The sequence below is a fragment of the Danio rerio genome, chromosome 11 (genome assembly GCF_052040795.2).
Source record: "Danio rerio strain M-AB ecotype USA chromosome 11, GRCz13ab, whole genome shotgun sequence".
Taxonomy (NCBI): domain Eukaryota; kingdom Metazoa; phylum Chordata; class Actinopteri; order Cypriniformes; family Danionidae; genus Danio; species Danio rerio.
The window spans coordinates 24,731,561-24,746,119 of record NC_141031.1 but is presented as its reverse complement, the minus strand read 5'-3'; the positions used below and the strand labels follow the sequence as shown (position 1 = coordinate 24,746,119).

The window sequence follows — 14,559 nt, the reverse complement described above, 5'->3', positions numbered from 1 at the left end:
TGAGTTCTCTTCATTTATCGGGTTTTACTGTGCTCAAATTGCTTTGTTTACACAAATGGATTAGGTTCACAGTACTCATTAGGATTAGTTTTTGAACTTAAATGGTTTGTTGCAGTCGGTTTCCTTAAACGGCTTGAGTTACCTTAACTTTTTGGGTTTTACAATGTAGTATGATAAATAAATATGCATCATGATGAACAGTTTTACAGTATAGCCTACTATTGTCTTGTCCGACGATCTCATTTCATTGTACTAAATATTAATTTTAAACTTACAGTGAATTAAATGTAATTGCTTATTTATTTTTTAGTTACTTTTGTTTTGAAATGTTATATTCTCATTTAAATGTCAGTTTACTTGTTATTTATTTATTTATTTGTAATTTTTTCCTGAAAGACACTAGGTTTCATCCGTTTGTAAGCAAGACAAATAATAATGCTTAAAATTATGAATACTTACACACTTTACATTCAACTTATTTCCTGCTTTATCAAGGGTCGCCTCAGCAGAATGAATGAATGCTTGAATGTTTAATTAATTGAAAAATAAACAAATATGGTAAAATCATAGTAGCACGATGTTGCCACATGATCTAATTAAATTCATAATTCATACAGTAGATTGTAAAACTATATTTATAGCAACTTATGGTTAATGTTAATTATTGTTTATTAAACTAGGTTATTCATATTTCTGACTTATTGTTTTTTTAATTATGCAAGCTGTTTAAGTCAGTTTAATATAATTTAGGTTAAAATGAATGACATATTATACAACAGTTGTGTCTGGTTCTTGAATCTGATTGGCTGATAGCCGTGAGATATTCTGCCAGTTACAGCACTCGTCCAGCCTCTTAACCCTTCACCCCTGTGTATTACTCCGCCCACATATGGCAACAAGCAGAGCACACTATACGGTTTGACAAATATTGCAGCTGTTGGGCAACATGTACTTTTGAGGCTTTTTTAGTCGAGAATTTAGTTGTTTAGACTGCAACTATGCAGTTTATTTATAAGGATAGTGCCTATTTTAAAATATTTTTAATTTCTGTGACAGCGCGTCGGTGGCCATTAGCCTTTTTCTGAGCAAAGACGGTTGACGATGTTCATCCACAAGATGGCGACAGAGACCGCATAGTGAGCCCTTAGAGAAAACCAGTGTAAATTCAAAGCATTATTAAACAGGTAAATAATTTTTTAAGTTGATCTCTCTCTTGAATGTTGTAGTGCTGTATTTATACCATAGTAATATTGTGATGTCCCGACAATTGCACTTTAAATATTACACTTGAGAATCATTCTAATACTAGCTATAAAATGACGTTTTTGTGAATGAGCAGTGGTCTCTGCAGTTCTGATGTTAGCTGCAGACGTGAATGAATTGTGGAAGAAAGTAGTTTTTCTTACAAAAGAGTTTTTGTGACTTCTTGTTTGATTTTTTTTAAATACAAGATTATGCCATCGACCTGTAAATGCAATGACACATTCGTAGCCGTGCGATGTTTAGTGACACTGGTTGGACACTAAGTTGCCTCCCACCACTGCATAGAAACAGTCACATCGCACTGCTAATCATGTAATATTGCTCACATATATATATATATATATATATATATATATATATATATATATATATATATATATATATATATATATATATATATATATATTAGTTAAGCTAATAAAAAATTAAAATGAACAAATAGCTTAAATATTAGAGTAGAAAAAAAAAAGATTTTCTCTTGTTTTGTCCCTTACAACATCCATCATCATTACTAACCCATTTCCTTGCATTACCTGATTTTTGTATTACATCAATAATATAAACAGCAGATTGTGTGGTTTGTCACAAAATGTTAGTTTTAAGGTAAGACTACAGATGGACAGGGTAAAAAAAATCACCATATTTCCAAGCCTTTATTATTTAAGAAATAAGAACAGGGTATTTCTAATTTGCATATATTTCTAGCACAACTATCTGAAGTTAAAATGTGTGATTTTTTTTACAGAATTCAGAAAAGAATGAAAAGAGCCAGAAATAAACTATGTTATAAAACAACTTAAAAAAAAACATGTCATTTAAATCTGCATACACAAATTGACAAAAGAAAGCATTAAATTGGTATTTTGGAAACACTTAAAAGGCCAAAAATCTCAAAATTGACATGAAGCATTTAAAAAGATTATATGTGGACATGGACTCATTATTTAATTCAAGCATCAATCTTGAGTAATCTGCCATAACCACTTAATTTTCCCATACACTCATGATTCAAGAGATTATCTTCAGTGGGAAGTATGACTAAAGCAGTCAAAAATAAAAATTAAATCCCCATGTGTCCTCAAGGGGGCAGCAGAGATCCGTCAAACTCCCTCAGCGCAACCTCATTTATTTCCTGTAACAATTACAGAAACGGCACTGCAATGCAATTAACCTATTTTTAAATACCATTTTATTAGGGCAGTTTATCCCAGATAAAGAGAGGCTTAAAATAGGACGAGGTGAGGAATAATTAGCTTGCAGTCATCTTGCCACCTCACGCATACGAAGCCGTGTTGCTTCATTAAAATGAGTGAACTGTAAACAGAGCGGAGAATTAATCTGCTCTTATTGCATGCCGTCAATTAAAATGACCTCTTGATATACCATCTAAAGAAAACAAACAGGAATTCAGCACATATCAAAGATAAACACGACTCTGTTCTTATGTAGGGAAAGATCTAGGCTAATCACATCCAATTATCATATGTTAGGCCTTGATCTAGACCTGGGTTAGCATGCTAACTGAATACAAACATGCCGGGTATTCAAGATGTAAATATAGAATATTTTATTTATTTCTGTGCTTTCATAAGTATGAAATGTATTTTTTCAAAAAATCTAAACTGTTCATTAAGCATTAAAAGGTGTAGAAGATCTGTACATTATTGCAGATATTAAAAGTCTTAAATAACCTCAAATCTATATCAACAATAATAGTAATTATAGTCTTAATTAATTTACTTAAATTCTTGTTTATTTTTTATTTTTTTACCAAGTAACTAATATTAACACGTTTACTTTATACACTCTCAGAAACACTCTCAAAAAAGGTACACAGTGGTACAAATAATGTTTCTTGAGGTTTTGTAAAAGTTGTAATTTGCGGTATAGAAAAGACCTCTTATGATACTGTTCTGTGCCTTTTATAGAACAATTGAAACAAAGGTACACAATAGTTATCATATAAAAGGTACAAAAGTGTTGGACAACTCTTTTATTACAATATCTATAAATATGACTTGGAAGGCAAAGTGTTTTAACAATTAATTTCCATATTAAAACCAGAATCATCATTTAAAAAACATATTTAAAAACTCATCAACATTAATTATTAAGTATTATAACACAAATAATACAAAACAACTGAAACATAAAACTATAGGTATTGTGAACTAAACATTTAAGGCATTTTAAATAAATGTTTGGTCAGAATTTTTGACACCTAAAGTGTCTTGTCACTGTAGTGGTACCTTAATGGATCAGATTTGTACCTTTAATGAAGGTACTATATCTGCAGGTTTTAAAAAACAAAAGTATAGATTTTCCCTGGTACAAATCATGTCCTTCTTTGGTACAACATTGTACCATTTTTTTCTAAGAGTGAATAGGCTTGCACCTCTCTGCAAACTCGAATAACAAAACAAATAAGCACGAGAGATGGAAAAATAAATATTTTAAAAAAGGAATCAATGGCCATAGATTCATAATCAGATCACACAGTACGTGTACAGCAAACCAAGATTGGACAGGATAAGATTTAACCCTCTACCGCACGCATTATGATAAATTAAAAAATAAATAAATAAAAATTGACTGATTTCTTTTCTTAAAATGGCTTAACTTGAAGTGCTGTAAAAAATTTGGAAAAATTCATTTTTTTAGGTACTTTATATGTTGCCATATGGCAACAACATCCAACAGTGAATCTAATTTAGAAATTTCAAATTTAAAACTTTCCTTATGATTAATAACTTTGTTGTTTGAAATGATTTAAATGGTGTTGCAGTATTATAAGCTTTAACACAGAACATATAAATGACACCTTATACATACTTTCTAACAACACATATTCTAAAAGCTTTCATTTATTCCATTCTTTTTGCTGAATATTATTAAAACAAATCTAATATTGTATTATCATGTATACAACACATAGTAAATAAAAATATTTTCTCTATAACAAATAAATAACAAGTCTGGTAGATGCATAAAACTAATGTAGCAACTAGCTAACAATATGTATATATTATACTATATACCAGTGGTTCTCAACTGGTTTGGCCATGGGACCCACATTTTAACATGGTCATCAAGGCGCGACCCAAATTTTTAGGAACTATAATATAATTTTAGGAATTATAATTTAATTACACAGGTAGTGACAGATTAATCATAAGAAAATCACCTAGACTTACAAATAAACAATACTTTATTGCTGTCATTTAACAAAATGTATCAAATTATAGTAATATTACAGAGTAAAAACGTCAAATACTGTAAACAGTGGTTAGGGTAAGGAAAAGTTCAGTTACCATTAACTAAACTGAACTGTTAATAAAACATTGACACTGATCCTGTTGAACAGAACAAACCAGCAAATTAAAGTAAAATGATTAAAATGATCATAGCCATTTTTAGCATAATCACCAGTTATTTGCTCTTCATGTATTGTGTGGGCTTTCTTGGCCTTTGCTACAGGGTGTGCTACAGACTGCCTGTACTTGTTTTGAACATGAAGATGTTAGGCACTTTTGTGATGCCCTTAGCTTTTGGAGTCTTCTTTGAAAATAGTCCACAGTTTGTCCTTGCAACTGGGATGTTTGGTTTCTAAATGTCGTTTTAATTTAGAAGGTTTCATACTCTCATATGAGAGCACTTCAATACATATGACACACTGAAGTTTTAAGCCTTTTTTGTCATCAATATATGTAAATCCATGCTTTACATATTTGGGGTCGTACTTGCGCTTCGACATTGTTGTTGCTATAATTAAATAAAATTTCACATTTCAAACAGTACGGTTGTCGCACGTGCAATATCAAAATAAAAGTCCAATATAAGCAAAATGAGTTAGAAATGACACTTTTGTTGTTGTTTTGATCACACACTCTGCGACCCACTGAAATTGCTCCCGTGACCCACTCTTAGGTCGCGACCCACCAGTTGAGAAACACTGCTATACTACAGCTGTCTTATCTGCCTCTGAGCTAACTTACCTGAACTGTCTCTATCAAATGTCCAGTCTGCATCATACTCATGGTCACTAAAACCCATCATCCTCACTTTCATCTGCAGGAAGAACCAGTTCTGTCCTTTGCTTCTTTCACTTAGAACATGGTGGTGCTCGCTAATACACGGTTACCTTTATTTATATCTATTCAAAAGTAGTATTGCCATTAAAACTAATTTTATCCATACTGCAAATTCTTTTAACATACAACTAATCAACATTATATTACTAGCTTTCATGTTGTTATTGTTACAACTTAAAATTTCACAGCTGACCTTGCAAGCTAGCTAACCCATTGCAATATTGCATGTTCCTCTATTGCACAATGTTGCCATTTGGAAACACGTACGTTTGATCAGTTTACAATAAACTAATTTTATTTAAAAAAAATTTGACTTTTGAAAATGTCATCAAAACTTACTGGATGTGATGTTTCAGATTTTTTTCGTGGATCTGACATAATTTGATCCTTTGTTTTGATTGACGTTTACATTTGCATTTAGCAACTACTAATAATAAACAAAAGTTTGTCAGAAATCGCGCTACAGAAAAACACTGCACGTTATGTGACTTAACCAAAGCACATTATTGGCTACACTAAGGTTTTCTCTTTCCAACATGAACAATAATGGTGGTTTTAAAGAAACAGTAGCAGGAAAATGAACATAAGTATCATGTTGTTGCCATATGCTGACACCGTACAGTAGAGGGTTAAGGTGGGGTTGTGGAGCTCAGTGGTTAGTACTGTCGCCTCACAGCAAAAAGGTTGCTGTTCCGAGTCTTTACTGGGTGGCTTTTGTGAGTGAAGTTTGCATTTTCACCCTAATTTAGTAGTGTGCAATTACAAACATACAAGTCTTGCAAGATAAATTTTCACTTTAGTTTAATCATTTGTAATTAAAAAAGGCACATTTCAAATTATTAATTGTCTTTGCTTTTTGAAAATTGTCTAAACTGAAAGACCCCTATGTGAACTTTAGTGTTAATAACTATTAAATGACCAAAACTCTTGAAAACTGGTATCAAAGTGCATGCTTTGGCTTCTTTTTGACATCATACACATACACATTTCTTGATGAATCTATGGGCATGTGAGTATTTGACAACCAATGCGTGGCAAAAATGTCATTTAACTTCATCCAGATACTATTGTTAAACTTTATATAACAAAACAAATTCTGATTAACCTGATTAACTTATTAATGACTAAAACATAACAGATGCTATAGCATTGACAAACACACAAGAGGTGACTGAAAGATTTCCACAACTTTATTAAAATGGGTACAAAACCATATTTATTTCACATTTGAAGAGAAAATGTCAAGTGCACATCTAGTTATCGAGGTTATCTAGTCAAGTGCCAAGTGGCTGTTTTTTGTCATGCTATCAAATTTAATATAGTTCATTTCATCATTCACACAGAATGCGTGAATCAGACGGAATCAGAAATGTTTTTTTAATAAAGAGCAGCATAGGGTATCCAGACACAGCCACTGAACGGCTGTAAACAGAAGCTCGCAACACTTGTCCCACCTCCGTGTTCTTCTGATTGGTCCACTGCTTTGAAACTGACACTGATGGGTGGTGTTGCATGCAAAAGTAATTTAAACTTGACACATCATCTTAAAAATGCATGTTGAAAAACAATAATAAAGTAGCCCAATGAAATATAAAAATGTGTTCTATGCAAAGCTATTACACTGCAATTAATAACTTTTTGATTTAGTTGTTCATTTGTATGAATTTGTACAATCTCACTCCTACAAACTAATAAAATTTGCTCATCCCCCAATAACAGTTGGGTTAGGGGTGGGGATTGGTGCCACGCCTCCTTTTAAAAATCGTAGATTTTTATACATCTGACTTCATTTAAATTTGTACAAATTAGCCACTAAACTTTCAAAACAAAAATCGTTTTCTTTTAAGATCAGGCTGGTTCTGTGTAAATGAGTCCTTAGATAGACTGTGTGTGCATTAATGCATGCTTAAAAAAGATAAAAATTAACAAGATTGCTTTGGCCTTTATAGGTTGTAGAAATAAATGTATAAAATGTGATTGATGCGACGCAGTGGGTAGGTCACTGCAAGAAGGTCACTGGTTCGAGCCATGGCTGGGTCAGTTGGCATTTCTGTGTGGAGTTTGCATGTTCTCCCCGTGTTTTCCTTCGGATGCTACGGTTTCCCCCACAAGTCCAAAGACATGCGCTATAGATGACATGGGTAGGCTAAATTGTTCATATTGAGTGTTTCCCAGGGGTGGGTTGCAGCTATAAGGGCATCCGCTGTGTAAAACATGTGCTGGATGAGTTGGCAGTTCATTCCACTGTGGCGACCCCTGATTAATAAAGGACTAATCTGAAAAGAAAATGAAAGAATAAAATATGATTGATCCTGTAAGCTTAAAGGCTTTAGCAATGGGAATCTAGTGATGAGAAAATAAGTGTGGCCTATTGAGTGTGGTCTACAATGCAAAAAAAGAGGGGAAAAAGGCGAAGAGCAGCAATTTAGAAATAAATCTGGACCTGGATGTGATGTGAAGCTAGCGTGCAGTTTTCTAAATATCCTACAGTGAAAGGGTTTTCTATTTGTCATCTGTCAGAGTAAAAGGTATAAGAGATTGTATCTTTAAAACCAAGGTATTTGCTCCTGCCGTGCACATGGACTAACAGGCACATTCACACACACACACGCTCAAGCCGCCATCTGCATCAAATTGGACATTGGCATGAAGAAGGTGGTGCGCGAGTGTGGGCTGTTGGTGGTCTCGGTTCTCCCGCCCCATTATTATTCACCTTCCCTCAGACTCTGAGTGCTGAAGATGCATATCTGAGTTAAACAGCCCTTCCCGGGTTTAAATCAGACAAATCGGCTTATTCAGATTCAGACGTCCATGTGTCTTTAAGCTTCCTCAGGCCCCAGCGCCATTCTCTGCCTGTTCTTTATGATGCTAATGGACTTCCATATCTAATAAATCCCTGTAGATTTGAAGTGCGGAGATGTTATGGCTCGCTTGTAGGATTCCGACCCCCCTCAACACACATGCACCTTTATTCCTTCATTCATCCCTCCACTCAGTTTCATCCCCTTGCTCCTCATCGTCAAAACACAAGCGAAAACGCCTGACCAGCACATACTTCCTAGTGGTTTCCTGGCGAGAAAAAAAAAAAAACCTGTTAGTGTGAGGAAGAGAAAAATCAAATGTGAAAACATAAATTACGGTGAAGGAGGGCTTGTGTTACGCCACAAGGCTTTAGCAGCGCTGAAGCATGTCTGCCCTGAAGGTGGCCTGTAAATTTCCTGCCTGCTCTGGTGCTTTGGCAGAAAAGCCTCTTTGGGGCTCTGGAAGAGCTTTCGGGTGGCATGCGGAAGTGGGCTGGAGGAGGATAATGTGTAGGTAAACACTCAAAAAAAGGAAAATAATCAAAGCGGTTGCTTTATTGCTCTTACAAACAAGGGAGTCCATTCATGGCAGGGAATGTGCTGAGCTGTATTATGTGTCAGATTAGTTTCTTCAACTTTTATTTGGCAAGTTTTCATTTCGCCTTCTCTAGAGAGAAATAACCATGGTTTTAGTTTTTTTATTTTTTGTAAAAGTGTTACTTACTTACTTACTCCAAGGGCCGTTTATATCGAAGTTGATTTTTAGCCGCACCTAGTTGGTGGTTCGTAACAGCAAATTTTTAAGAGGTGGGTTGTTAGCCCAACGCCCAACTTGCAGGACTAGGACATACACACATACACTATGGACAATCTAGTTTACACAATTCACCTATAGTGCATGTCTTTGGACTGTGCAGAAATCCGGAGCAGCCGGAGGAAACCCATGTGAACATGCCAACTCCACACAGAAATCCCAACTGACCCAGCCAGGGCTCAAACCAGAGACCTTCTTGATGTAAGGTGACAGCACTACCCAGTGTCATCGTGCGCCCAGTTTTATTACAAATACCCTGGTTAGCCATGATTAATGTGGTTAATACGTAGTCATGGTTTAAATACCACTTTTTATTTGTAGTAAATCTACAAATAAATTTGTAGATTTTTGTAAGGGTAGGGTCATAACACAACATGTAAATGTGTTGACAGGTGTAAGATATTATGCTGAATATTACCTGCAACAAAAAAAGCACTAATATGGGCAGTTTGGAGACTGAGCGAGACTGGAAAGTTAAGCTAAAACCACACAACACCAGCTTACTTACCCAAAAAAGAAATTTCTGCCATAATTTACTCACCCTTTACTTTGAACACAAAAGAAGATACACAGAAAAAGGCCAGTAGCTGGCACACATGAACTTCCATAACGTTGACAGCAACCAGCAATTTTCAAAATTGCTTCTTTTGCGTTCAACAGATGAAATAATTCCATGAAGGTATAAAACAGCATGAAGTAGAACAAATGATAAGGTCTTTTTGATTTCTGGGTGAACTATCACTTAAATGTGTTAAATATTTGTATAACACATGCAGTATTTATTTAAATCTAATGTATGTATTGTATAAATTCAGTTTTATTTTATTTATTTTTACTTAAGCTGTATTTAATGAATTTAAATATTTCATGCTTACTAATTAATGTATTGATGAATGAATTTGTCTATTAAATTACTTAAATTATGTTTATCGTACAAATTGTTCTTTCTTTCTTTCTTTCTTTCTTTCTTTCTTTCTTTCTTTCTTTCTTTCTTTCTTTCTTTCTTTCTTTCTTTCTTTCTTTCTTTCTTTCGATACAACATATTTTATATTCTGTAGCCACATCATTATTTCATGTATTTCATTATACATGTCCACATATTTATGTAATTTGTATTTAAAATATTTAATAATCCATTGACTGATTATTGATTAATTCATTAATTGGTGTATATACATATATATATATATATATATATATATATATATATATATATATATATATACACTGTCATTTAATATTTGAATATATATATATATATATATATATATATATATATATATATATATATATATATATATATATATACTGTCATTGAATATTTATTAAAAATTCAATTATCATGAAATAATTTATTTAAACTGTATGTAATACATTTCAGTTTCATCTATACATATTCATTTATATATTTAAAAAAAAAGCATCTGTGTTTTTCCTGTGACATCCTGATGCTTCAAGGGCTTCTCTTGAACTCTGGCTATCCTCAGTAGAGCAGTGTGTATTGCCAGAGTATAATCCCAGAGAGCAGAGGGCAAAAATCTGCTGATTGAGGTAATTTAGCCTCATGATGATGCATGGGCACTGGAGACCACACCATCTTTTTAATAGGCATGTGTCAAGATTAGTAAGGAGGAGGAGGGGGTGCTGGAGGCCGTAAAAGCTGACAGACTGGGATCAATTTATTACGTTTTGTTCACAAGACAGTAAAAAAAACTTTTATGAACACAAAGTGACATTGCGAAGTTCGTAAAAGGTTTATGCATACTGCCTTGTTTTAAAACTTGTGATATTGCTTATTGATCCAACACTTATCCATTACCGCACCATTCATCAGGGCCCTTTTTATGATCTTGTCTTGAGAAATTGACAGCTCATTTTCTCCGCCGTGACACAAAGCGCAGAGCGTCCGGATTCGGAGCAAAAATTGAAGGTTATGTATTCTTTATGGCGTAATGATCAATCGTAACCTCTGTCTGTCTGCCGAGGCCTATTTTAATGAGGGAGACGAGAGCAAACTCTGTGTCCTGAGAGAAGAGCCTCAAAAAGAGAATAATAAAGTTGGACAATCGACACATGGAGGATTGTGTCAGGGAAGTAAATGGGCCCTCTTTTTTCCTCTCAGAAAGGTCAATTATGTTCGGTGACAGCTTCCTCTCAGGTAGTTACCCTGTCATCTTCCTCTCTTCCCTCACTACATATTTAATACTTTTTTTTGCCCTGACTTATTTCAATCCACCATCATACAGAGGCCCAAATTGGCAGGGGTGAGAAAAGAAGGTGAATAATTCCCTTCTGCATTAACATGGTTGGGAGACGGATTGCCCTTTCGCGTCTGGAGAACGTAAGTGGAGGCCAAAGGAGCAGAGGTGAGAGAAGGTAGGAAAATGACATTGTTCAGCCTTGAGAATGCCGGCGCTCTTTAATCCGGCACAGATCGCGATTCTCCCTCGTGACGCCGACCACGACCCGCCGATGTCTCGCGCGGTTCTTTCTTCTTTTTCGTATAGGCTTAATTAAGTAAGCCGGGCTTGGAAATCAGGAAATAAGAGGTCAATTTACAACTTACAGAATGGAGAGATCAAATCAACTCGCCGGCAATTAACAAGGGAACGAGTGAGAATAAAAGATGGAATTCTCTTTTAGCGCGAGCGCCGTAAAGGATTAGTCAGAAGGTCATCTGAAAGCGCAGAGTGACCTTGAAGATTAGACCCCCATGTAGACTCTATTCTGTCCCAGCGTAACCAATCTAGGTTGGTCCAAAGCTGGATCTGAGGGTCTAAATTGAAGCGCTTCTGTGTGTTAGATTCTGCGCTGATGAACCTCTGTCATTGTGACACTCATTGGATGAGTACTGCTAAAAAGGTTTTAAAGTGCATACATAATGTCTGTTTTTTTTTTTTTTTTTTGGTTCATATCAAGTTTTCAAAAATCAGTGAACACTTCAGGGCAAATCCCTGATCTAAGCCCATCTGCACAATCATGTGACTAAATCTGTCTGGATGTAATGGGACAAATATCAAACTTTGCACTGTATAGAACGTTAAAGATTTGTTGCTGTCATTGTGGTGAAAATTAAAAGTAATCAAATCTTTAATTTTTCATTTATTTTTTACATGAAACTGTATGTTTAAAATGTTTAAAAAACATTAGTATATTTTGTCCTCTATCCGTCGAGAGACAGTATTTGCTTTTTTATTTTATTTTTTAAATCTGATTCATTTATGGGGACAATGCAGTAAGTAGTGCTGTTGCCTCACAGCAAGAAGGTTGCTGGTTCGAGCCTCGGCTGGGTCAGTTGGCATTTCTGTGTGGAGTTTGCATGTTTTCCCCGCATTCGTGTGGTTGGGTTTCTCCGGGTGCTCCGGTTTCCCCTACAAGTCCTAAGACATGCTGTCCAGGTGAATTGGGTAAGCTAAAATTGTCCATAGTGTATGTGTGTCAATGAGTGTGTATTGATGTTTCCCAGAGATGGGTTGCAGCCGGAAGGGCATCCGCTGCATAAAACATATGCTGGATAAGTTGGTGGTTCATTCCACTGTGGTGACCCCTAAATGAATGATTCATTTACAACATTTAATTAAAATGTTTAATTTCGATTTTCTTTTTTGTGGCTCAACTCAACAATAAAACAAACAAACAAAAAAGGTTAAGTTAAATTCAAAAAGACTATCTCTGTTAAGGGCATTCTCCCTAATGTGCCCCATCATGCTCTTTGTCTTCTCAGATAGAATGGTGGGCCACATCAAAGGTTACCATGGGCCAACTTTGGCCTGCGGGCCCTATTTTGGATATCTCTGTCTTAGAACATGTAAAATGTCCTTAAGTTATTTAATGTGCCAGAGTTATACAAACTAATAAGCTTATTTCCCAGTCTTCTATAACAAATGGTACATTGTGGCATAGATTTTGGGGGAGGAAAAGAGTGCGATATTTTATATATCCCATAAAATGCCCAGGTTTAAAAATCCCAGTATTTTAGTGTGTTTGTTACATTCATGTATAAATATTTTTAAATATAGGCACATATGTGAGTTTGTTCCAATGTGTAAAATGTACATCTTAAATGTAAATCTTATTTGTATCTTGTTTTTATATAATGAATATCAGATATTAAATTAAATGTAAATAAAAACGAAATGATTTATTTTCAAATGCATTTATATTATATTTTAATTTAACTCATTTATTCATTAATTTATCTATATAAATTATATTTATAGCTTTGTCCTTTATTTTTCAGGGACTGCCACAGTGGCATGAACCACCTTATATTTTCAATATATTTATTTTTTTGCAGAGTTGTATGGTTCAGCTCAAAAGTCTCATTCATTCATTTATAGTCCTTCGACTTAGTCCCTTTATTCATCAGGGGTCGCCACAGTGCAATGAACCGCCAACCTATCCAGCACATGTTTTACACAGCAGATACCATTTCAGCTGCAACCCAGTACTGGGAAACATTCATACACATGTATTCACACGCATACACTATGGCCAATTTAGTTTATTCAATTCACCTTATTGACACCGCATGTCTTTGGACTGTGGGGAAAACCAGAGCACTCAGAGGAAAACCATGCCAACACAGGGAGGACATGCAAGCTCCAGAAATGCCAACTGACCCAGCCAGGACTCGAACCAGCAACCTTCCTGCCGTAAAGTGACAGTGGTAATCACTAAGCCACAAATTTACCATTTATTTAAAAATGTTTCTTATATTTCTTCAAATAAAATAAAATAATAAAACAAAAACAATAATCAAACTGGTTATTTGCCTATACATAAATTTATAATTATAACAATGTTTGCAGTGCAATGTGCATGATTGTGTTTGTTTGTCTGTGTGTGTGTTTGCGTGTTTAAATGTTACATGATGGATGTTTGTGTATATTCTCAGACGAGCCTCCAGCTGTGTTTTCCTGGGCCTCCCTCTCTCTGGATGAATGAATCTCCAAACTAAATAAACCAGAGCGGAGCCTGATTAAGACCCATATTCCTCCCTGTGGGCCTTCCAAACAAATCTCTCCACCTGAACAACAATATGCAGATGAGAGACTAAACTACCAGAAGAAAGCAGAAACAGCATTCAGAGATCCAACAGGGGGAAGCAGTGCTCCGTAATTCACTGTGTCTTTGAGGTCAGTAACTGATGGCTGAGGGCAGAATGGTGCAACTGTACATATTACACATACGTGTTTTATAGATGTTTGTTTTTATATTCAGTTTAATGGATATTTCTGACACACACTTTTAAATATATATTATTTTTGCTGCACTTTATGAGTTTTTGCCTATATATTTTAATCACAGTACATATTTTAAAGGTGTTTTTACCTTACACTGTGCCATAAATTTACTCTTCAGCAGCAAAGTTTTAGCTGATCTATATTCAGAAGGTCCATATGTAGTATGTCTGATAATATACAACATTATATTCTACTTTTTTGTCTGGGTGTTCTCTGCATTTCATATATTTTAGAGTTAATTAAAAGTCTGAATTAAAGATATTTACAAAATCCATCTTTGACTCTTTATCCCTATTTCAAAAAATGCCCCATAACTCTGAACCTGACTTGATTCAATGTTCAGA

At 34.8% G+C, this 14,559-nt stretch overlaps 1 protein-coding gene and 1 long non-coding RNA gene across 3 annotated transcripts in view; both read left to right on the top strand.

Annotated features, from left to right (window-relative positions):
- Nucleotides 1–14,559, top strand: part of LOC147841782 (uncharacterized) — a 168,823-nt gene that overhangs the window by 66,996 nt on the left and 87,268 nt on the right. The gene's annotated exons all lie outside the window — the stretch shown is intronic.
- The window catches only part of LOC137496650 (uncharacterized), a 131,141-nt gene continuing 117,628 nt past the window's right edge, over nucleotides 1,047–14,559 (top strand). For both annotated transcript variants that reach the window (XR_015502561.1, XR_015502560.1), the window contains exons 1-2: nucleotides 1,047–1,184; nucleotides 13,867–14,107. This is a non-coding gene — a long non-coding RNA (uncharacterized LOC137496650). The remainder of the gene's footprint in view (nucleotides 1,185–13,866; nucleotides 14,108–14,559) is intronic.